Consider the following 27231-nt stretch of genomic DNA (forward strand, 5'->3'; position numbering starts at 1 on the left):
ATACTCATATCAGATAAAATAGACTTTAAAATAAAGAATGTTACAAGAGACAAGGAAAGACACTACATAATGGTCAAGGGATCAATCCAAGAAGAAGATATAACAATTATAAATATATATGTGCCCAACATAGGAGCACCTCAATACATAAGGCAACTGCTAACAGCTATAAAAGAGGAAATCAACAGTAACACAATAATAGCAGGGGACTTTAACAGCTCACTTACACCAGTGGAGATCATCCAGACAGAAAATTAATAAAGAAACACAAGCTTTAAATGACACAATAGACCAGATATAGTTAATTGATATTTATAGGACATTCCATCCAAAAACAGCAGATTACACGTTCTTCTCAACTGCACACGAAACATTCTCCAGGATAGATCACATCTTGGGTCACAAATAAAGCCTCAGTAAATTTAAGAAAACTGAAATCATATCAAGCAGCTGTTCCGACCACAATGCTATGAGATTAGAAATCAATAACAGGGACAAAACCGTAAAAAACACAAACACATGGAGGCTAAACAATACGTTACTAAATAACCAAGAGATCACTGAAGAAATCAAAGAGGAAATAAAAAACTACCTAGAGACAAATGACAACAAAAACACAATGATCCAAAACCTATGGGATGCAGCAAAAGCAGTTCTAAGAGGGAAGTTTATAGCAAAACAAGCCTACCTCAAGAAACAAGAAAAATCTCAAATAAACAATCTATCCTTACACCTAGAAGAACTGGAGAAAGAAGAACAAAACCCAAAGTTAGTAGAATGAAATAAATCATAAAGATCAAAGCAGAAATAAATGAAATAGAAGCAAAGAAAATGAAAGCAAAGATCAATAAAACTAAAAGCCGGTTCTTTGAGAAGATAAACAAAAATGATAAACCTTTAGCCAGACTCAAGAAAAAGAGGGAGAGGAATCAAATCAACAAAATTAGAAGTGAAAAAGGAGAAGTTACAACAGACACCACAGGAATACAAAGCATCCTAAGAGACTACTACAAGCAACTCTATGCCAATAAAATGGACAACCTGGAAGAAATGGCCAAATTCTTAGAAAGGGATAACCTTCCAAGACTGAACCAGGAAGAAATAGAAAATATGAACAAACCTATCACAAGCAATGAAATTGAAACTGTGATTAAAAATCTTCCAACAAACAAAAGTCCAGAACCAGATGGCATCACAGGTGAATTCTGTCAAACATTTAGAGAAGAGCTAACACCCAACCTTCTCAAATTCTTCAAAACAATTGCAGGGGAAGGAACACTCCCAAACTCATTCTATGAGACCACCGTCACCCTGATACCAAAACCAGACAAAGATACTACAAGGAAAGAAAATTATAGACCAATATCACTGATGAATATAGATGTAAAAATCCTCAACAAAATACTAGCAAACAGAATCGAACAACACATTAAAAGGATCATACACCATGATCAAGTGGGGTTTATCCCAGGGATGCAAGGATTCTTCAATATACACAAATCAATGTGATACACCATATTAGCAAATTGTAGAATAAAACCATATGATCATCTCAATAGATGCAGGAAAAGATTTCGAAAAAAATCAACACCCATTTATGATAAAAACTCTGCAGAGTGTGGGCATAGAGGGAAACTACCTCAACATAATAAAGGCCATATATGACAAACCCACAGCAAACATCATTCTCAACGATGAAAAACTGAAAACGTTTACTCTAAGATCAGGAACAAGACGAGGATGTCCACTCTCACCACTACTATTCAACATAGTTTTGGAAGTTCTAGCCATGGCAATCAGAGAAGAAAAAGAAATAAAAGAAATACAAAAAGGAAAAGAAGAAGTAAAATTGTCACTGTTTGCAGATGACATCATATCATAGATAGAGAATCCTAAAGATGCCACCAGAAAACCACTGGAGCTAATCAATGAAATTGGTAAAGTTGCAGGATACAAAATTAATGCACAGAAATTGCTTGCATTCCTATACACTAACAATGAAAGAACAGAAAGAGAAATTAAGGAAACAATCCCATTACCACTGCAACAAAAATAAAATACCTAGGAATAAACCTACCTAAGGAAGTAAAAGACCTGTACTCAGAAAACTATAAGACACTGATGAAAGAAATCAAAGATGATATAAACAGATGGAGACATATACCATGTTCTTGGATTAGAAGAATCAATATTGTGAAAATGACTATACTACCCAAAGCAATCTACAGATTCAATGCAATCCCTATCAAAATACCTTTGGCATTTTCTACAGAACTAGAAAAAAAAAATCTTAAAATTTGTAGAGAGACACAAAAGACCCCAGATAGCCAAAGCAGCCTTGAGGGGAAAAAAAAAGAGCTGGAGGAATCAGACTTTCAGACTTCAGACTATATTACAAAGCTACAGTAATCAAGATGATATGGTACTGACACAAAAACAGAAATATAGATCAATAGAACAGGATAGAAGGCACAGAGATAAACCCACGTACCTATGGTTAACTAATCTATGACAAAGGAGGCAAGGGTATACAATGGAGAAAAGACAGTGTCTTCAGTAAGTGGTGCTGGGAAAACTGGACAGCTACATGTAAAAGAATGAAATTAGAACACTCCCTAACACCATACACAAAAATAAACTCAAAATGGATTAGAGACCTAAATGTAAGACCAGCCAGTATAAAACTCTTAGAGGAAAACATAAGCAGAACAGTCTATGACATAAATCACAGCAAGATCCTTTTTGACCCACCTCCTAGGGAAATGGAAATAAAAACAAAAATAAAAAAAATGGGACCTAATGAAACTTAAAATCTTTTGCACAGCAAAGGAAAACATAAGCAAGAGGAAAAGACAACCATCAGAATGGGAGAAAATATTTTCAAATGAAGCAAATGGCAAAGGATTAATCTCCAAAAAGCAGCTCATGTAGCTCAATATCACAAAACCAAACAACCCAATCCAAAAATGGGCAGAAGACCTAAATAGACATTTCTCCAAAGAAGATATACAGGTTGCCAACAAACACATGAAAGGATGCTGAACATCACTAATCATTAGAGAAATGCAAATCAAAACTACAGTGAGATATCACCTCACACCAGTCAGAATGGCCATCATCAAAAAATTTACGAACAATAAATGCTGGAGAGGCATTTATTGGAAAAAAGGGAACCCTCTTGCACTGTTGGTGGGAATGTAAATTGATATAGCTACTAGGGGGAAATGTATGGGGGTTCCTTAAAAACTAAAAATAGAACAACCGTACAACCCAGCAATCCCACTACTGGACATTTACCCTGAGAAAACCATAATTCAAAAAGAGTCATGTACCACAATGTTCATTGTAGCTCTATTTACAATAGCCAGGACATGGAAGCAACCTAAGTGTCCATCAGCAGATAACTGGATAAAGAAGATGTGGCACATATATACAATGGAACATTATTCAGCCATAAAAAGAAACGAAATTGAGTTATTTGTAGTGAGGTGGATGGATCTAGAGTCTGTCCTACAGAGTGAAGTAAGTCAGAAAGAGAAAAACAAATACCGTATGCTAACACATATATATGGAATCTAAAAGAAAAAAAAGTTTATGAAGAACCTAGGGGCAGGAAAGGATTAAGGACACAGACGTAGAGAAAGGACTTGAGGACACGGGGAGGGGGAAGGGTAAGCTAGGACAAAGTGAGAGAGTGGTATGGACATATATACACTACCAAATGTAAAATTGATAGCTACTGGGAAGCAGCCACATAGCACAGGGAGATCAGCTCGGTGCTTTGTGACCACCTAAAGGGGTGGGATAAGGGAGTGAGAGGGAGGTGCAAGAGGGAGGGGATATGGTGTTATATGTATACGTATAGCTGATTCACTTTTTTATACAGCAGAAATTAACACACAATTGTAAAGCAATTATACTCCAATAAAGATGTAAAAGGAAAAAAAAAAAAGAAAGCCCAGAGATAAACCTACACACCTATGGTCCACTAATCTATGACAAAGGAGGCAAGGATATACAATGGAGAAAAGACTGTCTCTTCAATAAGTGGTGCTGGGAAAAATGGACAGCTACATGTAAAAGAATGAAATTAGAACACTCCCTAACACCATTCACAAAAATAAACTCAAAATGGATTAGAGACCGAAATGTAAGACCGGACACTATAAAACTCTTAGAGGAAAACATAGGAAGAATACTCTTTGACAAAAATCACAACAAGATCTTTTTTGATCCACCTACTAGAGTAATGGAATAAAAAACAAAAATAAACAAATGGGAGCAAATGAAACCTAAAAGCTTTTGCAAAGCAAAGGAAACTACAAACAAGACGAAAAGACAACCTCAGAATGGGAGAAAATATTTGCAAACGAACCAATGGACAAAGGATTAATCTCCAATATATATAAACAGCACATGCAGCTCAACAGTAAAAAAAAACAAACAACCCAATCCAAAAATGGGCAGATGACGTAAATAGACATTTGTCCCCAGAAGACATACAGATGGCCAAGAAGCACATGAAAAGCTGCTCAACATCACTAATTATTAGAGAAATATAAACCAAAACTACAGTGAGGTATCACCTCACACATGTTAGAATGGGCATCATCAGAAAATCTACAAACAACAAATGCTGGAGAGGGTGTGGAGAAAAGGGAACCCTCTTTCACTATTTGTGGGGATGTAAATTGATACAGTCACTATGGAGAACAGTATGGAGGTTCCTTAAAAAACTAAAAATAGAATTACCATATGACCCAGCAATCCCACTACTGGGCATATACCCAGAGAAAACCATAATTCAAAAAGATATTCACACAATGTTCTTTGCAGCACTATTTACAATAGCCAGGTCATGGAAGCAACCTAAATGCCCATAGACAGACGAATGGAAAAGATGTGGTACATATATAAAATGGAATATTACTCAGCCATAAAAAGGAACGAAATTGGGTCATTTGTAGAGACGTGGATAGATCTAGAGACTGTCATACAGAGTGAAGTAAGTCAGAAAGAGAAAAACAAATACCATATTTAAGCGCATACATGTGGAACCTAGAAAAATGGTACAGATGAACCAGTTTGCAAGGCAGAAATAGAGACACAGATGTAGAGAACAAACGTATGGACACCAAGGGGGGAAAGTGGCAGGGTGGTGGTGGTGGGATGAATTGCGAGCCTGGGATTGACATATATACACTTATATGTATAAAATAGATAACCAATAAGAACCTGCTGTATAAAAAAAAATGAATAAAATTAAAAAATTAAAACATAAATAATATTTTAAATAAATAAAACAGAAAAAAATTCTTTCCTTCCCATAGACGTATTTATATGAATGAATTATTTCCATGCTTATATCTATAAATACAAAAAGAGGAATAAAACCTACCTTGAACCAAAAAAGAAAAAACAAAAACAAAAAAAAAAAACAGAACCCACTGGTCATACAGAGGAAAACCCTATCAGGGCACTTGCTCCAGTGGTAAACAATTCTGAAGTTGGTCAGAGGTGGGGAATCGTCTCCCATGCAGCCAGCAGCTCCCCCGCAAGGAGCGTCCTCATTGCAAAGCTGGGGGACCGTGAGGAGGCGTCTCTGAGGAAATGTGAGCTGATCCCCAGGCCAGCTGCTGCTGAACTTTTCCCACCCTTCCCAGGTAAAACACCTGAATGTGTGCAAAGACTTTAAAGCCTAGAGGAAGGGGCTTGGAGTCACACCAGCGACAGCACGCAGGACAACTTGGTGCCTGCAGGTCAGCCAGGATGGTCCTGGCCCCAGGCGCTCTTCTGGAAGCTTTCCATTTCCCTGCCTGAGGTACCCCTCCTGTCCCGGCCCCCACTGCTTTTTTCCTTCCTCACCTCTGCCCGGGTAGAAATTCCAGCAGCAGGTGTGGGTGACACATCCTCTTCTTTAGCAGGTGGCAGCCCGGCAACTCCTGCAGAAAGTCCAGCAGAGCCCCACTCACACGGGGCCACTCATAGAGCCCTGGGCGCTACTCCCTCCCACTAGCACAACCCCGAGACTGCTGACGGGGCAGAGAATATGGCGTCAGGCACAGCTGCAGAGGCTTTTGCTGCCTGGAGAGGTGTTTATATTGACCTCAACACAGGCACACCTGGGAAGGGCTGGCCGGCAGGGCCAGGCTGCCTAGGTCAGCCAATCCTCGCCCCTCAGGGGCTCAGAGTTGCAGAAAATGGGCTTTGCTGCACCGGCCAGGTCCAAGGAACAGATGTAGGGTCCCGAGAGTCAAGATAGACAAGGGGCGGCAGCCCTGGCTTGTTTTCTAATCATTTTATCTGGTCCATGAGTGGGAGACAACTTCAAGAAGACCCTCTCCTAATGAGAGGAACCCAGGAGTCAGGGAGAGGAGGGGTGGTGGATGGAGACAGAGGCCTGGTGCCCCGGCTGCAGTGGAAGCCCCTGGAAGACCAGGCGGAGGGAGGCCACACAGAGAGAAGCCTAGGGTCACAGACCTGTCGGAGCTGATGTTTGTTAGTCCAAGCCCTGCTCTGAGGTGCTCTGTGTCAGCTCTGAGCGACAGGTGTGCTGGGGGTGCTCTGCAATGAGGGCTATGTTCACGGTTCCTGTGTGCCCAGCCCTGCCGGGGTACCTGTCCAGGGGAGCTCCATATCCAGGGAGGGGCCTGCCCACGAGAGCCCCGTGAGCTGCCTGGTACCTGCCCAGGTGAGCTCCATATCCTGGGAGGGGCTTGACCACGAGAGCCCCGTGGGCTGCTGGGTACCTGCCCAGGTGAGCTCCATATCCTGGGAGGGGCCTGCCCACGAGAGCCCCGTGGGCTGCTGGGTACCTACCCAGGTGAGCTCCATATCCTGGGAGGGGCCTGCCCACGAGAGCCCCGTGGGCTGCTGGGTACCTGCCCATGTGAGCTCCATATCCTGGGAGGGGCCTGACAATGAGAGCCCCGTGGGCTGCTGGGTACCTGCACAGGTGAGCACCATATCTTGGGAGGGGCCTGACCATGAGAGCCCCGTGGGCTGCTGCGTACCTGCCCAGGTGAGTTCCATATCCTGGGAGGGGCCTGACCATGAGAGCCCCGTGGGCTGCTGGGGACCTGGTAAAGGACGCCAGGACAGTCAGTGAAGCCACAGAGGATATACATCCAGTAGTTCCTAATTCCTATACCCTGCTGGTCATTCTACCATCCACCAGGACATGGTATTATGTATTAGACTTCAATGATGCCTTCTTCTGTATTCCATTAGTCCCAGAGTCACAAGAAATATTGGCTATGTGTGGCAGGACTCAACGTACAACAAAAACAATACTGCTGGGCCTTCCTGCCCCAGGGGTTCAAAAATTCCCACACCATCTTTGGGGAAACGTTAGCTAAAGCCCTAAAAGATCTACCTCGGGAGAAGGGAACCCTCCTTCAATATGCAGACGACATTCTGATCGCCAGCCCTACTAAGGAGGCCTCTGGACTACCTAGCCAATAAAAGATAGAAGGTGTCCAAGAAAAAGGCTCAAATATCACAGACTAAGGTGACCTGCCTGGGCTTCATTCTCACAGAAGATCGGAGAAGCCCATCCCAGGAAAGGGAAGAAGCCATTTGCAGCCTCACCCTTCCTAAAACTAGAAGACAGCTTAGGGGTTCCTGGGGAGACCGGGGTTTGCTGCATCTGGATCCCTAACTACAGTCTAATAACTGGGCCTCTATATGAAACACTGAAAGGAAAAGATGATGATCCTTTTGAATAGAATCCAGAAGCGGCCTTTCAAGAAAGGAAAGAGCATTCAATTCAGACCCTTGCCCTGGACCTCCCTAATTTAGCTAAACCCTTTGACCTTTACATTCCTGGTCGAAGGTGAATCGCCCTTGGAGTATTAGTGCAAAAACTGGGACCACTTGAAATGGAACAACGCAAGAATGCCCTCCAGGCATTGGCCAGCCACCCCATCCGACCAGGATACTGGGGGTATCTAAAAACCTGGAAATGAGCAGCCCGCAAGGCCAGCACCCTCCTAAGGGAAAAGGACACCACTTGGTGTTCCTAACCACCCACCATGCCCTGAAGTTGCAGGGATCGCTCCGTGGGCACAATGACCTCGAGTGAGGAGGCCCTCCAACTCCAACTTCCAGAGAGACAACCTGGGGCAACGGGCCCCCATGACGACTCGTGTGACTATCACTTGACCTGGAGCTTCTCTCAGAAAACCACAAGAGTGTGCCCCCAAAAAACAGACTATTGCTTGCAGGACTTACTGCACCCAGAGTGGAGCTAATAAACTTGGCAGGGGAACCCTAAATAACGCTAGCAACCATAGAAAAGCCTACAGACACCACTGTGACGACGACCAATGAGACCAGATGTACTCCTGGCTACTTCAAAAGGCCGTTGACTGAGTGGCCGTCATGGTCCTGGATCACCACCGGCCCTGGACTCTCTGGGAGTTGAGCAGGCAAGGCTCTGACACCTGGTGCTGTTTGTACATTAATTCAGTGGCCTAACTGAAGAAAGTGCAGACTACTGGTCAGAGCATCTAGGCTGGCAGAAACCGTCAGCCTAAGGGGGCCGAACCAATGTGGAGCAGGGTAAAACCGGCCCCCCCAGCGTCCCTGCGCATCTCTTTCCTGGACCCTTAAAGGTCATTAGAATCTATAAAACTTCCAACGCTGGTGCTCAGGCAGACGAGCAGTGAGGGAGGAGGCCTGGGGACAATCAACCTCACCTGGAGGCAGCTGGGGAGAAGTTGTGCCCCTCTCCCCGGGTATGAGGACACCCAACTCAGCACGAAGCATTTACAGAAGAGGTGTCTGCACCCTCAGCGCCCCAAGAATGTGGAATGGGACAAGAGGCAGAGGAGGGGTTTGTCACCGGCAAAGGCCATTAAAAATTCCTGGGAAATAAAAATAGAATCTGGGCAATAAAATAAAGTCTAAGCTTTTTTTTCCTTTGTGCTTTTTCTAATTTCACTTGTTCCTAGGTTTCCACAGGCAGAGATCCCACACCCGGCACTTCAGACCCGATTTCCTAGTGCAAGATGGCTGGGCCGGCACCTCAGCTCTCCGGGCCCCGTGCAGACTCCGCCACATAGGGCCTGAGCTCCAGCCAACCCGGCCCTCGAGAGCTCCGCCCCATCCCTCCCGCTGACGCTGACGGGATCCCTACACAGCAGCCCGGCCCACAGTCCGCGGGGGAGCGCACGCTCTCACCTCTCCATTCTCTGATCAAACTATAAAGTTTTCCTTTGCTTCTGAACCAAACTCAGTCTCGATCTGTTGGCTCCAATGACACTGGGCAGGGGGACCCTTGTTGGGGCCCACTCTGCAGGATCAGTAACAGAATTTGAGAACATTGTAACTTCAAAGAATAGATGCGTGAGCCAAACTGTTATTAACATAGAGCAGTGTATAAGGCTCGTGTAAAATAAGATGTTTCTAACACTTCCATTTGATATTTCCATCACTTTATTATAAGCAAGTTCAGTGGAGGGGTTTGTCGTATTTGTCAGGTCAACATTAGAGAAATGCAGTGATTTCTTTCCAAGGATGTGGATCTACTAATCTTGGCTGAAGGTTCAATCTTGTTTTGAATGATTTTCCGTTGAAAATGATACCTCTCTTTCAGCTCCTGGATTTCTGCGAAGTATAAAATCTTATATAGTTTATTACCAAAGGGTAAAGGTGGGAGGAGAGATAAATTAACAGTTTCGGATTAACATATACACACTTCTATGTATAAAATATATCATCAACAAGGAACTACTGTATAGCACAGGGAACTATACTCAATATTTTGTAATAACGCCTAAGGGGAAATAATCTGAAAAACAATAGATATCTATATCGACATCATGTATCAACTACAGATAAAAAGGAACCTAAAGGAGGCGGATGTCGAGCGTTTCTGACCCTGCAGGCTTCACTCACCTAAATTTCGGACTCTGCTTACGGCCCAAGTCCCTTAATGAACATACATGTACCAGTGGCTTAAAAATTCACCAGATTGGGGTTCGGGGAGACACTGATTTGGAAAAATCCCTGGCGTTCTCCTTACATACATGGGAACTTTCCTACAGCTAAAACATGCCTGTGACACCCAGAAGGTGGTACACGGTTGGATCAGGAAGATTTTGGAAAAGGCACCTCATCTCTTAATCTCATGGTGGTCGAGTTCACCCCACCAGCCTCTTTCCTAACAATCTCCCCACTTGAGGATGTCAGCACCTTCTATGTCCTGTTGCACAGAGTTGGGAATTTGTCCACAGGATGAAGGGGAAGGAGGAGAAACAATGAGAGACAAGCCCTAGATGCTCGGACAGGCAAAAGTCACTCTAATTTCCAATCAGGAAGAAGAAGTAAGCAAAGGCTTCGCCTGCCGCCCGAAACCACAGTAGGGGCAGAAGCACACCACCGGTTTTGCGGCCAGCTCCCAAAAAAGCGAGTTGACAAATGAAGCTCAGGAAACTTCAATTCACAAAACTGCAGAATTATAAATTATGACTCTCCAAGCAAGCCGGAAATGCAAATCAGCAATACAAAGAAGTCTCACTTCCGATCGGTCAAAGGGGACCATGCTGAAAAAAGTGTAAAAACCAGAAATGCAGGACAGGCCATGGAGAAAAGGGAGCCTTGTTAGGCTGATGGGGGGGATGTAAACTGCCAACGGCCACTCTGTAGAAGTGTATGGTGTTTCCTAAAACATCGAAAAAACACAGCTAGAGAGCACAGGGCACTTCCACTCATGGGCGTATAAATTGGGAAATCTAAAAATCAACAAGACACGGGCACCCCAAAGTTTAGGGCTGCTCTGTTAACAAGAACCTCCAATTCGGTACACCTTAAATATCCCAGGAAAGAGAAAAATGGATAAAGAAGTTGTGGTACTTATGTACAATGGAATATCACTCAGCCATGTAATAAATGTTATAAGGCTAGTAGCAGCATGCTGACTGGATTTACGTACGACGTTTAGAAGTGAAATAAGTCACACAGGAAAAGACACTTATCATAAGATATCACTTAGAGAGGGAATGTAAAAATCGCTACACAGGACCTGTACTACAAAACAGAATAGAGCCACACATTTACAGAACACACCATGGCTGCTTAACGGAAAGGTGAGGTGGGGTGAGGCATAAAACAAGGGTTTGAAATTAGCGCAGATAGCGTTCCATAAACCAATTATGTAACAGACAAGCCCTATTCCTTGCTCAGTGAACTGGACTCCAAACCCACTATTCAACGCACAAAAAATATATCTGACTAGTAAGAATCTTAAAACCTATGTATGGATATCTCTCTGTAAGTGAATCAAGTGGGTGTAAAACCGTATAAACACAGCAGTGAAAATCAGCTAAACCCCATTATAAAAATAAATTTCAAAAAAAAAAACAACAAAGACATTGAAAGAGAGAGAAATTCTTACAGAGATCGTTCAGGGGCTTTGAAGCAACATGGATTGACCATATCTAGACCCACAGCTGGATTAGACATAAGGCTGGAAACTCTTGGGGCTGAGAGTATTGGTGAGATTGGGTGAGCAAACGAAGACACTTTAAAGTAATATTGCGTGGTCCCCATTCCATTTGTTCCAAATCTCCAGGTTCAATGGAATCATCCTACAGCGAAAACATGCATGGGAAACCCAGACGATGATACACCGTGTGATCTGAAAAGGTTTCTAAAATGCACCTCATTTCACATCTCCTGATGCTCGGGTTCCCCCCATCCAGCAGCTTCACTAACAATCTCCCCACTTGGAGAATCAGCACCTTTAACCTATTGTTTCATACAGGTTGCAATTTGTCCTGAGGATGAACTGGATGAGGGGGAACCCATGAGAGACTAGCTCTAGGTGTTGGGACAGGCACACATCGCTCTAATTTCCCATCAGGAAGAAGAATTAACGACAGGCTCAGCCTGCCCCATGGAACCAGAATAGTGCCTGAAGCAATCCTGCGGTTTTGCAGCCAGCTCCCAAAAAAGCCATTTGAAAAATGTAGCTCAGGGTCACTGTAATTCAAAAACTTGCAGGGTTATAAATGACAACTCTCATCCAAAAATATACTAAGGGGAGGCAACGAACAGTATTTGAAAGCAAGGCAGAATTGCAGGAAACAGATTTCAGGAGGAAGATACGAATCGTCTTTAAAGCACATGAAAAGCGGGAAAACGTCGACAATGATGCACTTGGCCAAAAAGGGCGTATGCGTTTTTTCCTGAATATATTTAGGAAAAAACGCATACGCCCTTTTTGGCCAACCAAGCAACCCGGAAAGGAAAATCAGCACTACAAAGAAGTCTCACTTCCCATAGGTCAAAAGGGCCGTCCTAAAACAGTGTAAAAACCAGACATGCAGGCAGGACAGGCCAGGGAGAAAAGGGAGCCTTGTTAGGCTGATGGGCGGGATGAAAACTGCCAATGGTCACTCGGATATGGTGTTTCCTGAAACATCTAAAAACCACAGCTAGAGAGCATAGGGCACTTCCACTCATAGGTGTATACAATGGGACATCTAAAAAATCAACAAGACACGGGCACCCCAAAGTTTCGGGCTGCTCTGTTTACAAGAACCTCCACTTCGGTACATCTTAAATATCCCAGGAAAGAGAAAAATGGATAAAGAAGTTGTGGTACTTATGTACAATGGAATATCACTCAGCCATGAAATAAATGTCATAAGGCTAGTAGAAGCAGGCTGAGTGGATTTACGTACGATGTGTCTAAGTGAAATAAGTCACACAGAAAAAGGCACTTATCATAAGGTATAACTTATAGAGGTAATGTAAAAATCGCTACACATGACCTGTACTGCAAAACAGAACAGAGTCACACATTTAGAAAACAAACTATGGCTGCTTAACAGGAAACGTGAGGTGGCGTGAGACATAAAACAAGGGTTTGAAATTAGCACAGATAGCGTTCCATAAACCACAAATGTAGCAGACAAGCCCTACTCCTTTCTAAGTGAACTGGACTCCACACCCCCTATTCAAGGCACAAGAATATATCTGACTAGTAAGAATCTTAAAACCTATGTGTTGATATCTCTCTGTAAGTGACTCAAGTGGGTGTAAAGCGGCATAAACACAGCAGTGAAAAGCAGCTAAACCCCAGTATAAAAATCAATTACTTTTAAAAACCCGTGAAGCAAAGACAGTGAAAGAGAGAGAAATTCTTACAAAATTCGTTCAGGAGCTGTGATGCCACCTGGGTTGACCATATCTAGACCCACAGCTGATTGAGACATAAGGGTGGACACTCCTGGGGCTGAGAGGATTGGTGAGGTTGGGTGAGCAAACGCAGACCCTTTAAAGTAATACTGCGTGGTACCCATCCCATGGGTCCCAAATCTCCAGGTTCAAGGGCACCTTCCGACATCGAAAACATGCATGGGAATCCCAGTGGATGGTATATAGTGTGACCGGGAAAGGGTTCTGAAATGCACATCATTTCTCATCTCCTTGTGCTCGGGTTCGCCATTCCAGCCGCTTTAGTAACAATCTCCCCACGGGAGAATCAGCACCTTTAACTTCCTGTCTCGTACAGGTTGCAATTTATTCTGAGGATGAATGGGAAGAGCGGGAACCAATGAGAGACTAGCTATACGTGTGGGGACAGGCACAGGCCACTCTATTTTCTCATCAGGAAGAAGAATTAACCACAGGCCCAGCCTGCCCCCCGGAACCAGAATAGGGCCTGAAGCAATCCTGCGGTTATGCGGCCAGCTCCCAAAAAATCGAGTTGAAAAATGGAGCTCAGGGGCACTGCAATTCACTAACTTGCAGAGTTATAAATGATCACTCTCGTCCAAAAATATATTGAGGGAAGGCAAAGAAGACGATTTGAAAGCAAGGCAACATTGCAGGAAACAGATTTCAGGAGGTAGTTTCGAAACGCCTTTAAAGCACATGAAAAACGGCAAAACATCGACAATGCTGCACTTGGCCGAAAAGGGCGTATGCGTTTTTTCCTGAATATATTCAGGAAAAAACGCATACGCCCTTTTTGGCCAACCAAGCAAGCCGGAAAGGCTAATCAGCACTACAAAGTAGTCTCAATTCCCATGGATCAAAGGGGCCATCCTAAAAAAGTGTCAAAACCAGAAATGCAGGACAGGCCAGGGAGAAAAGGGAGCCTTGTTAGGATAATGGGCTGGATGTAAATTGCCAACGGCCACTCTGGAGAAGTGTACGGTGTTTCCTATAACATCTAAAAAACACAGCTAGAGAGCATAGGGCCTTCCACTCCTGGGCGTATAAAATGGGAAAACTAAAAATCAACAACTCACAGGCACCCCAAAATTTAGGGCTGCTCTGTTTACAAGTACCTCAACTTCAGTACACCTTAAATATGCCAGGATAGAGAAAAATGGATAAAGAAGTGTGGTTCTTATGTACAATGGAATATCACTAAGCCATGAAATCAATGTCATACGACTTGTAGCAGCATGATGAGTGGATTTAGGTACGACGATTCTACGTGAAATAAGTCACACAGAAAAAGACACATATCATAAGATATCACTTATAGAGGGAATGTAAAAACCGCTACACTTGAACTGAATTACAAAACAGAAGAGAGTCACACGTTTAGAAAACACACTATGGCTGCTTAACGGGAAAGGTGAGGTGGGGTGATGCATAAAACAAGAGTTTCAAATTAGCTCAGATACCGGTCCACAAACCCAATATGTAATAGACAAGACCTACTCCTTGCTCAGTGAACGGGACTCAACACCCCCTATTCACCGCCCAAGAATATATCTGACTAGTAAGAATCTTAAAACTTATGTGTTGATATCTCTCAGTAAGTGAGGCAAGTGGGTGTAAAGCGGCATACACACAGCTCTGAAAAGCAGCTACACCCCATTATAAAAATCAATTACTTTTAAAAACCCGTGAAACAAAGACAGTGAAAGAGAGAGAAATTCTTACAAAATTCGTTCAGGGGCTGTGATGCCACCTGGATTGACCATATCTAGGCCCACAGCTGATTGAGACATAAGGGTGGACACTCCTGGGGCTGAGAGGATTGGTGAGGTTGGGTGAGCAAACGCAGACCCTTTAAAGTAATACTGCGTGGTACCCATCCCATGGGTCCCAAATCTCCAGGTTCAAGGGCACCTTCCGACATCGAAAACATGCATGAGAAACCCAGAAGATAGTACACCGTGTGATAGGGAAAGTTTTCTAAAACGCACCTCATTTCTCATCTCCTTGTGCTCGGGTTCGCCATTCCAGCCGCTTTCCTAGCAATATCCCTCCTTGGAGAATCAGCACCTTTAACCTCCTGTTCCGTACAGGTTGCAATTTGTCCTGAGGAGGAACGGGAAGAGGGGGAACCAATGACAGACTAGCTCTAGGCCTTGGGACAGGCACAGGTCACTATATTTTCCCATCAGGAAGAAGAATTAACCACAGGCTCAGCCTGCCGCCCGGAAGCAGAATAGGGCCTGAAGCAATCCTGTGCTTTTGCGGCCAGCTCCCAAGAAAGCGAGTTGAAAAATGGAGCTCAGGGGCACTGCAATTCACAAACCTGCAGAGTTATAAATGATAACTCTCGTCCACAAATATACTGACGGAAGGCAACGAAGAGGATTTGAAAGCAAGGCAGAATTGCAGGAAACAGATTTCAGGAGGGAGAATCGAATCGCGTTTAAAGCACAGGAAAAGCGGCAAAACCTCGACAATGATGCCCTTGGCCAAAAAGGGCGTATGCGTTTTTTCCTGAATATATTCAGGAAAAAACGCATACGCCCTTTTTGGCCAACCAAGCAACCTGGAAAGGCAAATCAGCGCTACAAAGAAGTCTCACTTCCCATCGGTCAAAAGGGCCATGCTGAATAAAGTGTCAAAACCAGAAATGCAGGACAGGCCATGGAGAAACGGGAGCCTTGCTACGCTGATGGGCGGGATGTAAATTGCCAACAGCCACTCTGGAGAGGTGTACGGTGTGTCTTGAAACATCTAAAAAACTCAGTTTAGAGGGCATAGGGCACTTCCACTCATGGGCGTATAAATTGGGAAAACTAAAAATCAGCAAGACACAGGCACCCCAAAGTTTAGGGCTGCTCTGTTGACAAGAACCTCCACTTCGTTACACCTTAAATATCCCAGGGAAGAGAAAAATGGATAAATAATTTGTGGTCCTTATGTACAATGGAATATCACTCAGCCATGAAATCTACGTCATAAGGCTCCTAGCAGCATGATGAGTGGATTTAGGTACGACGATTCTACGTGAAATAAGTCACACAGAAAAAGACACTTATCATAAGATATCACGTAGAGAGGGAATGTAAAAACCGCTACACTTGAACTGAATTACAAAACAGAAGAGAGTCACACGTTTAGAAAACACACTAAGGCTGCTTAACGGGAAAGGTGAGGTGGGGTGATGCATAAAACAAGTGTTTCAAATTAGCTCAGATACCGTTCCATAAACCCAATATGTAATAGACAAGACCTACTCCTTGCTCAGTGAACGGGACTCAACACCCCCTATTCACCGCCCAAGAATATATCTGACTAGTAAGAATCTTAAAACCTATGTGTTGATATCTCTCTGTAAGTGAGGCAAGTGGGTGTAAAGCGGCATACACACAGCTCTGAAAAGCAGCTACACCCCATTATAAAAATCAATTACTTTTAAAAACCCGTGAAGCAAAGACAGTGAAAGAGAGAGAAATTCTTAGAAAATTCGTTCAGGGGCTGTGATGCCACCTGGATTGACCATATCTAGACCCACAGCTGATTGAGACATAAGGGTGGACACTCCTGGGGCTGAGAGGATTGGTGAGGTTGGGTGAGCAAACGCAGACCCTTGAAAGTAATACTGCGTGGTACCCATCCCATGGGTCCCAAATCTCCAGGTTCAAGGGCACCTTCCGACATAGAAAACATGCATGAGAAACCCAGAAGATAGTACACCGTGTGATCGGGAAAGGTTTCTAAAACGCACCTCATTTCTCATCTCCTTGTGCTCGGGTTCGCCATTCCAGCCGCTTTCCTAGCAATCTCCCTCCTTGGAGAATCAGCACCTTTAACCTCCTGTTCCGTACAGGTTGCAATTTGTCCTGAGGAGGAACGGGAAGAGGGGGAACCAATGAGAGACTAGCTCTAGGTCTTGGGACAGGCACAGGCCACTCTATTTTCCCATCAGGAAGAAGAATTAACCACAGGCTCAGCCTGCCGCCCGGAAGGAGAATAGGGCCTGAAGCAATCCTGCGCTTTTGCGGCCAGCTCCCAAGAAAGCGAGTTGAAAAATGGAGCTCAGGGGCACTGCAATTCAAAAACCTGCAGAGTTATAAATGATAACTCTCGTCCACAAATATATTGAAGGAAGGCAACGAAGAGGATTTGAAAGCTAGGCAGAATTGCAGGAAACAGATTTCAGGAGGGAGATTCGAATCGCCTTTAAAGCACAGGAAAAGCGGCAAAACCTCGACAATGATGCCCTTGGCCAAAAAGGGCGTATGCGTTTTTTCCTGAATATATTCAGGAAAAAACGCATACGCCCTTTTTGGCCAACCAAGCAACCTGGAAAGGCAAATCAGCGCTACAAAGAAGTCTCGCTTCCCATCGGTCAAAAGGGCCATGCTGAATAAAGTGTCAAAACCAGAAATGCAGGACAGGCCATGGAGAAACGGGAGCCTTGCTACGCTGATGGGCGGGATGTAAATTGCCAACAGCCACTCTGGAGAGGTGTACGGTGTGTCTTGAAACGTCTAAAAAACTCAGCTTAGAGAGCATAGGGCACTTCCACTCATGGGCGTATAAATTGGGAAAACTAAAAATCAGCAAGACACAGGCACCCCAAAGTTTAGGGCTGCTCTGTTGACAAGAACCTCCACTTCGTTACACCTTAAATATCCCAGGAAAGAGAAAAATGGATAAAGAAGTTGTGCTCCTTATGTACAATGCAATATCACTCAGCCATGAAATCAACGTCATAAGGCTCGTAGCAGCATGATGAGTGGATTTAGGTACGACGATTCTACGTGAAATAAGTCACACAGAAAAAGACACTTATCATAAGATATCACGTAGAGAGGGAATGTAAAAACCGCTACACTTGAACTGAATTACAAAACAGAAGAGAGTCACACGTTTAGAAAACACACTAAGGCTGCTTAACGGGAAAGGTGAGGTGGGGTGATGCATAAAACAAGTGTTTCAAATTAGCTCAGATACCGTTCCATAAACCCAATATGTAATAGACAAGACCTACTCCTTGCTCAGTGAACGGGACTCAACACCCCCTATTCACCGCCCAAGAATATATCTGACTAGTAAGAATCTTAAAACCTATGTGTTGATATCTCTCTGTAAGTGAGGCAAGTGGGTGTAAAGCGGCATACACACAGCTCTGAAAAGCAGCTACACCCCATTATAAAAATCAATTACTTTTAAAAACCCGTGAAGCAAAGACAGTGAAAGAGAGAGAAATTCTTAGAAAATTCGTTCAGGGGCTGTGATGCCACCTGGATTGACCATATCTAGACCCACAGCTGATTGAGACATAAGGGTGGACACTCCTGGGGCTGAGAGGATTGGTGAGGTTGGGTGAGCAAACGCAGACCCTTGAAAGTAATACTGCGTGGTACCCATCCCATGGGTCCCAAATCTCCAGGTTCAAGGGCACCTTCCGACATAGAAAACATGCATGAGAAACCCAGAAGATAGTACACCGTGTGATCGGGAAAGGTTTCTAAAACGCACCTCATTTCTCATCTCCTTGTGCTCGGGTTCGCCATTCCAGCCGCTTTCCTAGCAATCTCCCTCCTTGGAGAATCAGCACCTTTAACCTCCTGTTCCGTACAGGTTGCAATTTGTCCTGAGGAGGAACGGGAAGAGGGGGAACCAATGAGAGACTAGCTCTAGGTCTTGGGACAGGCACAGGCCACTCTATTTTCCCATCAGGAAGAAGAATTAACCACAGGCTCAGCCTGCCGCCCGGAAGGAGAATAGGGCCTGAAGCAATCCTGCGCTTTTGCGGCCAGCTCCCAAGAAAGCGAGTTGAAAAATGGAGCTCAGGGGCACTGCAATTCAAAAACCTGCAGAGTTATAAATGATAACTCTCGTCCACAAATATATTGAAGGAAGGCAACGAAGAGGATTTGAAAGCTAGGCAGAATTGCAGGAAACAGATTTCAGGAGGGAGATTCGAATCGCCTTTAAAGCACAGGAAAAGCGGCAAAACCTCGACAATGATGCCCTTGGCCAAAAAGGGCGTATGCGTTTTTTCCTGAATATATTCAGGAAAAAACGCATACGCCCTTTTTGGCCAACCAAGCAACCTGGAAAGGCAAATCAGCGCTACAAAGAAGTCTCGCTTCCCATCGGTCAAAAGGGCCATGCTGAATAAAGTGTCAAAACCAGAAATGCAGGACAGGCCATGGAGAAACGGGAGCCTTGCTACGCTGATGGGCGGGATGTAAATTGCCAACAGCCACTCTGGAGAGGTGTACGGTGTGTCTTGAAACGTCTAAAAAACTCAGCTTAGAGAGCATAGGGCACTTCCACTCATGGGCGTATAAATTGGGAAAACTAAAAATCAGCAAGACACAGGCACCCCAAAGTTTAGGGCTGCTCTGTTGACAAGAACCTCCACTTCGTTACACCTTAAATATCCCAGGAAAGAGAAAAATGGATAAAGAAGTTGTGCTCCTTATGTACAATGCAATATCACTCAGCCATGAAATCAACGTCATAAGGCTCGTAGCAGCATGATGAGTGGATTTAGGTACGACGATTCTACGTGAAATAAGTCACACAGAAAAAGACACTTATCATAAGATATCACATATAGAGGGAATGTAAAAACCGCTACACTTGAACTGAATTACAAAACAGAAGAGAGTCACACGTTTAGAAAACACACTATGGCTGCTTAACGGGAAAGGTGAGGTGGGGTGATGCATAAAACAAGGGTTTCAAAATAGCTCAGATACCGTTCCATAACCCCAATATGTAATAGACAAGACCTACTCCTTGCTCAGTGAACGGGTCTCAACATCCCCTATTCACCGCCCAAGAATATATCTGACTAGTAAGAATCTTAAAACCGATGTGTTGATATCTCTCTGTAAGGGAGTCAAGTGGGTGTAAAGCGGCATAAACACAGCAGTGAAAAGCAGCTAAACCCCATTATAAAAATCAATTACTTTTAAAAACCCGTGAAGCAAAGACAGTGAAAGAGAGAGAAATTCTTACAAAATTCGTTCAGGGGCTGTGATGCCACCTGGATTGACCATATCTAGACCCACAGCTGATTGAGACATAAGGGTGGAGACTCTTGGGGCTGAGAGGTTTGGTGAGGTTGGGTGAGCAAACACAGACCCTTGAAAGTAATACTGCGTGGTACCCATCCCATGGGTCCCAAATCTCCAGGTTCAAGGGCACCTTCCTACATCGAAAACATGCATGAGAAACCCAGAAGATGGTACACCGTGTGATCGGGAAAGGTTTCTAAAACGCACCTCATTTCTCATCTCCTTGTGCTCGGGTTCGCCATTCCAGCCGCTTTCCTAGCAATCTCCCTCCTTGGAGAATCAGCACCTTTAACCTCCTGTTCCGTACAGGTTGCAATTTGTCCTGAGGAGGAACGGGAAGAGGGGGAACCAATGAGAGACTAGCTCTAGGTCTTGGGACAGGCACAGGTCACTCTATTTTCCCATCAGGAAGAAGAATTAACCACAGGCTCAGCCTGCCGCCCGGAAGGAGAAAAGGGCCTGAAGCAATCCTGCGCTTTTGCGGCCAGCACCCAATTAAGCGAGTTGAAAAATGGAGCTCAGGGGCACTGCAATTCTCAAACCTGCAGAGTTATAAATGATAACTCTCGTCCACAAATATACTGAGGGAAGGCAACGAAGAGGATTTGAAAGCAAGGCAGAATTGCAGGAAACAGATTTCAGGAGGGAGATTCGAATCGCCTTTAAAGCACAGGAAAAGCGGCAAAACCTCGACAATGATGCCCTTGGCCAAAAAGGGCGTATGCGTTATTTCCTGAATATATTCAGGAAAAAACGCATACGCCCTTTTTGGCCAACCAAGCAACCTGGAAAGGCAAATCAGCGCTACAAAGAAGTCTCGCTTCCCATCGGTCAAAAGGGCCATGCTGAATAAAGTGTCAAAACCAGAAATGCAGGACAGGCCATGGAGAAACGGGAGCCTTGCTACGCTGATGGGCGGGATGTAAATTGCCAACAGCCACTCTGGAGAGGTGTACGGTGTGTCTTGAAACATCTAAAAAACTCAGTTTAGAGGGCATAGGGCACTTCCACTCATGGGCGTATAAATTGGGAAAACTAAAAATCAGCAAGACACAGGCACCCCAAAGTTTAGGGCTGCTCTGTTGACAAGAACCTCCACTTCGTTACACCTTAAATATCCCAGGAAAGAGAAAAATGGATAAAGAAGTTGTGCTCCTTATGTACAATGCAATATCACTCAGCCATGAAATCAACGTCATAAGGCTCGTAGCAGCATGATGAGTGGATTTAGGTACGACGATTCTACGTGAAATAAGTCACACAGAAAAAGACAGTTATCATAAGATATCACATATAGAGGGAATGTAAAAACCGCTACACTTGAACTGAATTACAAAACAGAAGAGAGTCACACGTTTAGAAAACACACTAAGGCTGCTTAACGGGAAAGGTGAGGTGGGGTGATGCATAAAACAAGGGTTTCAAATTAGCTCAAATACCGTTCCATAAACCCAATATGTAATAGACAAGACCTACTCCTTGCTCAGTGAACGGGACTCAACACCCCCTATTCACCGCACAAGAATATATCTGACTAGTAAGAATCTTAAAACCTATGTGTTGATATCTCTCTGTAAGTGAGGCAAGTGGGTGTAAAGCGGCATACACACAGCTCTGAGAAGCAGCTACACCCCATTATAAAAATCAATTACTTTTAAAAACCCGTGAAGCAAAGACAGTGAAAGAGAGAGAAATTCTTACAAAATACGTTCAGGGGCTGTGATGCCACCTGGGTTGACCATATCTAGACCCACAGCTGTTTGAGACATAAGGGTGGACACTCCTGGGGCTGAGAGGTTTGGCGAGGTTGGGTGAGCAAACGCAGACCCTTTAAAGTAATACTGCGTGGTACCCATCCCATGGGTCCCAAATCTCCAGGTTCAAGTGCACCTTCCTACATCGAAAACATGCATGAGAAACCCAGAAGATAGTACACCGTGTGATCGGGAAAGGTTTCTAAAACGCACCTCATTTCTCATCTCCTTGTGCTCGGGTTCGCCATTCCAGCCGCTTTCCTAGCAATCTCCCTCCTTGGAGAATCAGCACCTTTAACCTCCTGTTCCGTACAGGTTGCAATTTGTCCTGAGGAGGAACGGGAAGAGGGGGAACCAATGAGAGACTAGCTCTAGGTCTTGGGACAGGCACAGGTCACTCTATTTTCCCATCAGGAAGAAGAATTAACCACAGGCTCAGCCTGCCGCCCGGAAGGAGAAAAGGGCCTGAAGCAATCCTGCGCTTTTGCGGCCAGCACCCAATTAAGCGAGTTGAAAAATGGAGCTCAGGGGCACTGCAATTCACAAACCTGCAGAGTTATAAATGATAACTCTCGTCCACAAATATACTGAGGGAAGGCAACGAAGAGGATTTGAAAGCAAGGCAGAATTGCAGGAAACAGATTTCAGGAGGGAGATTCGAATCGCCTTTAAAGCACAGGAAAAGCGGCAAAACCTCGACAATGATGCCCTTGGCCAAAAAGGGCGTATGCGTTTTGTCCTGAATATATCCAGGAAAAAACGCATACGCCCTTTTTGGCCAACCAAGCAACCTGGAAAGGCAAATCAGCGCTACAAAGAAGTCTCGCTTCCCATCGGTCAAATGGGCCATGCTGAATAAAGTGTCAAAACCAGAAATGCAGGACAGTCCATGGAGAAACGGGAGCCTTGCTACGCTGATGGGCGGGATGTAAATTGCCAACAGCCACTCTGGAGAGGTGTACGGTGTGTCTTGAAACATCTAAAAAACTCAGCTTAGAGAGCATAGGGCACTTCCACTCATGGGCGTATAAATTGGGAAAACTAAAAATCAGCAAGACACAGGCACCCCAAAGTTTAGGGCTGCTCTGTTGACAAGAACCTCCACTTCGTTACACCTTAAATATCCCAGGAAAGAGAAAAATGGATAAAGAAGTTGTGGTCCTTATGTACAATGGAATATCACTCAGCCATGAAATCTACGTCATAAGGCTCGTAGCAGCATGATGAGTGGATTTAGGTACGACGATTCTACGTGAAATAAGTCACACAGGAAAAGACACTTATCATAAGATATCACTTATAGAGGGAATGTAAAAACCGCTACACTTGAACTGAATTACAAAACAGAAGAGAGTCACACGTTTAGAAAACACACTATGGCTGCTTAACGGGAAAGGTGAGTTGGGGTGATGCATAAAACCAGGGTTTTAAATTAGCTCAGATACCGTTCCATAAACCCAATATGTAATAGACAAGACCTACTCCTTGCTCAGTGAACGGGACTCAACACCCCCTATTCACCGCCCAAGAATATATCTGACTAGTAAGAATCTTAAAACCTATGCGTTGATATCTCTCTGTAAGTGAGGCAAGTGGGTGTAAAGCAGCATAAACACAGCAGTGAAAAGCAGCTAAACCCCATTATAAAAATCAATTACTTTTAAAAACCCGTGAAGCAAAGACAGTGAAAGAGAGAGAAATTCTTACAAAATTCGTTCAGGGGCTGTGATGCCACCTGGGTTGACCATATCTAGACCCACAGCTGTTTAAGACATAAGGGTGGACACTCCTGGGGCTGAGAGGTTTGGTGAGGTTGGGTGAGCAAACGCAGACCCTTTAAAGTAATACTGCGTGGTACCCATCCCATGGGTCCCAAATCTCCAGGTTCAAGTGCACCTTCCTACATCGAAAACATGCATGAGAAACCCAGAAGATAGTACACCGTGTGATCGGGAATGGTTTCTAAAACGCACCTCATTTCTCATCTCCTTGTGCTCGGGTTCGCCATTCCAGCCGCTTTTCTAGCAATCTCCCTCCTTGGAGAATCAGCACCTTTAACCTCCTGTTCCGTACAGGTTGCAATTTGTCCTGAGGAGGAACGGGAAGAGGGGGAACCAATGACAGACTAGCTCTAGGCCTTGGGACAGCCACAGGTCACGATATTTTCCCATCAGGAAGAAGAATTAACCACAGGCTCAGCCTGCCGCCCGGAAGCAGAATAGGGCCTGAAGCAATCCTGCGCTTTTGCGGCCAGCTCCCAAGAAAGCGAGTTGAAAAATGGAGCTCAGGGGCACTGCAATTCACAAACCTGCAGAGTTATAAATGATAACTCTCGTCCACAAATATATTGAGGGAAGGCAATGAAGAGGATTTGAAAGCAAGGCAGAATTGCAGGAAACAGATTTCAGGAGGGAGAATCGAATCGCGTTTAAAGCACAGGAAAAGCGGCAAAACCTCGACAATGATGCCCTTGGCCAAAAAGGGCGTATGCGTTTTTTCCTGAATATATTCAGGAAAAAACGCATACGCCCTTTTTGGCCAACCAAGCAACCTGGAAAGGCAAATCAGCGCTACAAAGAAGTCTCACTTCCCATCGGTCAAAAGGGCCATGCTGAATAAAGTGTCAAAACCAGAAATGCAGGACAGGCCATGGAGAAACGGGAGCCTTGCTACGCTGATGGGCGGGATGTAAATTGCCAACAGCCACTCTGGAGAGGTGTACGGTGTGTCTTGAAACATCTAAAAAACTCAGTTTAGAGGGCATAGGGCACTTCCACTCATGGGCGTATAAATTGGGAAAACTAAAAATCAGCAAGACACAGGCACCCCAAAGTTTAGGGCTGCTCTGTTGACAAGAACCTCCACTTCGTTACACCTTAAATATCCCAGGAAAGAGAAAAATGGATAAAGAAGTTGTGCTCCTTATGTACAATGCAATATCACTCAGCCATGAAATCAACGTCATAAGGCTCGTAGCAGCATGATGAGTGGATTTAGGTACGACGATTCTACGTGAAATAAGTCACACAGAAAAAGACAGTTATCATAAGATATCACATATAGAGGGAATGTAAAAACCGCTACACTTGAACTGAATTACAAAACAGAAGAGAGTCACACGTTTAGAAAACACACTAAGGCTGCTTAACGGGAAAGGTGAGGTGGGGTGATGCATAAAACAAGGGTTTCAAATTAGCTCAGATACCGTTCCATAAACCCAATATGTAATAGACAAGACCTACTCCTTGCTCAGTGAACGGGACTCAACACCCCCTATTCAACGCACAAGAATATATCTGACTAGTAAGAATCTTAAAACCTATGTGTTGATATCTCTCTGTAAGTGAGGCAAGTGGGTGTAAAGCGGCATACACACAGCTCTGAAAAGCAGCTACACCCCATTATAAAAATCAATTACTTTTAAAAACCCGTGAAGCAAAGACAGTGAAAGAGAGAGAAATTCTTACAAAATACGTTCAGGGGCTGTGATGCCACCTGGGTTGACCATATCTAGACCCACAGCTGTTTGAGACATAAGGGTGGACACTCCTGGGGCTGAGAGGTTTGGCGAGGTTGGGTGAGCAAACGCAGACCCTTTAAAGTAATACTGCGTGGTACCCATCCCATGGGTCCCAAATCTCCAGGTTCAAGTGCACCTTCCTACATCGAAAACATGCATGAGAAACCCAGAAGATAGTACACCGTGTGATCGGGAAAGGTTTCTAAAACGCACCTCATTTCTCATCTCCTTGTGCTCGGGTTCGCCATTCCAGCCGCTTTCCTAGCAATCTCCCTCCTTGGAGAATCAGCACCTTTAACCTCCTGTTCCGTACAGGTTGCAATTTGTCCTGAGGAGGAACGGGAAGAGGGGGAACCAATGAGAGACTAGCTCTAGGTCTTGGGACAGGCACAGGTCACTCTATTTTCCCATCAGGAAGAAGAATTAACCACAGGCTCAGCCTGCCGCCCGGAAGGAGAAAAGGGCCTGAAGCAATCCTGCGCTTTTGCGGCCAGCACCCAATTAAGCGAGTTGAAAAATGGAGCTCAGGGGCACTGCAATTCACAAACCTGCAGAGTTATAAATGATAACTCTCGTCCACAAATATACTGAGGGAAGGCAACGAAGAGGATTTGAAAGCAAGGCAGAATTGCAGGAAACAGATTTCAGGAGGGAGATTCGAATTGCCTTTAAAGCACAGGAAAAGCGGCAAAACCTCGACAATGATGCCCTTGGCCAAAAAGGGCGTATGCGTTTTTTCCTGAATATATCCAGGAAAAAACGCATACGCCCTTTTTGGCCAACCAAGCAACCTGGAAAGGCAAATCAGCGCTACAAAGAAGTCTCGCTTCCCATCGGTCAAATGGGCCATGCTGAATAAAGTGTCAAAACCAGAAATGCAGGACAGGCCATGGAGAAACGGGAGCCTTGCTACGCTGATGGGCGGGATGTAAATTGCCAACAGCCACTCTGGAGAGGTGTACGGTGTGTCTTGAAACATCTAAAAAACTCAGCTTAGAGAGCATAGGGCACTTCCACTCATGGGCGTATAAATTGGGAAAACTAAAAATCAGCAAGACACAGGCACCCCAAAGTTTAGGGCTGCTCTGTTGACAAGAACCTCCACTTCGTTACACCTTAAATATCCCAGGAAAGAGAAAAATGGATAAAGAAGTTGTGGTCCTTATGTACAATGGAATATCACTCAGCCATGAAATCTACGTCATAAGGCTCGTAGCAGCATGATGAGTGGATTTAGGTACGACGATTCTACGTGAAATAAGTCACACAGGAAAAGACACTTATCATAAGATATCACTTATAGAGGGAATGTAAAAACCGCTACACTTGAACTGAATTACAAAACAGAAGAGAGTCACACGTTTAGAAAACACACTATGGCTGCTTAACGGGAAAGGTGAGGTGGGGTGATGCATAAAACAAGGGTTTCATATTAGCTCAGATACCGTTCCATAAACCCAATATGTAATAGACAAGACCTACTCCTTGCTCAGTGAACGGGACTCAACACCCCCTATTCACCGCACAAGAATATATCTGACTAGTAAGAATCTTAAAACCTATGCGTTGATATCTCTCTGTAAGTGAGGCAAGTGGGTGTAAAGCGGCATAAACACAGCAGTGAAAAGCAGCTACACCCCATTATAAAAATCAATTACTTTTAAAAACCCGTGAAGCAAAGACAGTGAAAGAGAGAGAAATTATTACA

This window comes from Eschrichtius robustus, chromosome 9 (assembly GCF_028021215.1).
Source record: "Eschrichtius robustus isolate mEscRob2 chromosome 9, mEscRob2.pri, whole genome shotgun sequence".
Lineage (NCBI taxonomy): Eukaryota > Metazoa > Chordata > Mammalia > Artiodactyla > Eschrichtiidae > Eschrichtius > Eschrichtius robustus.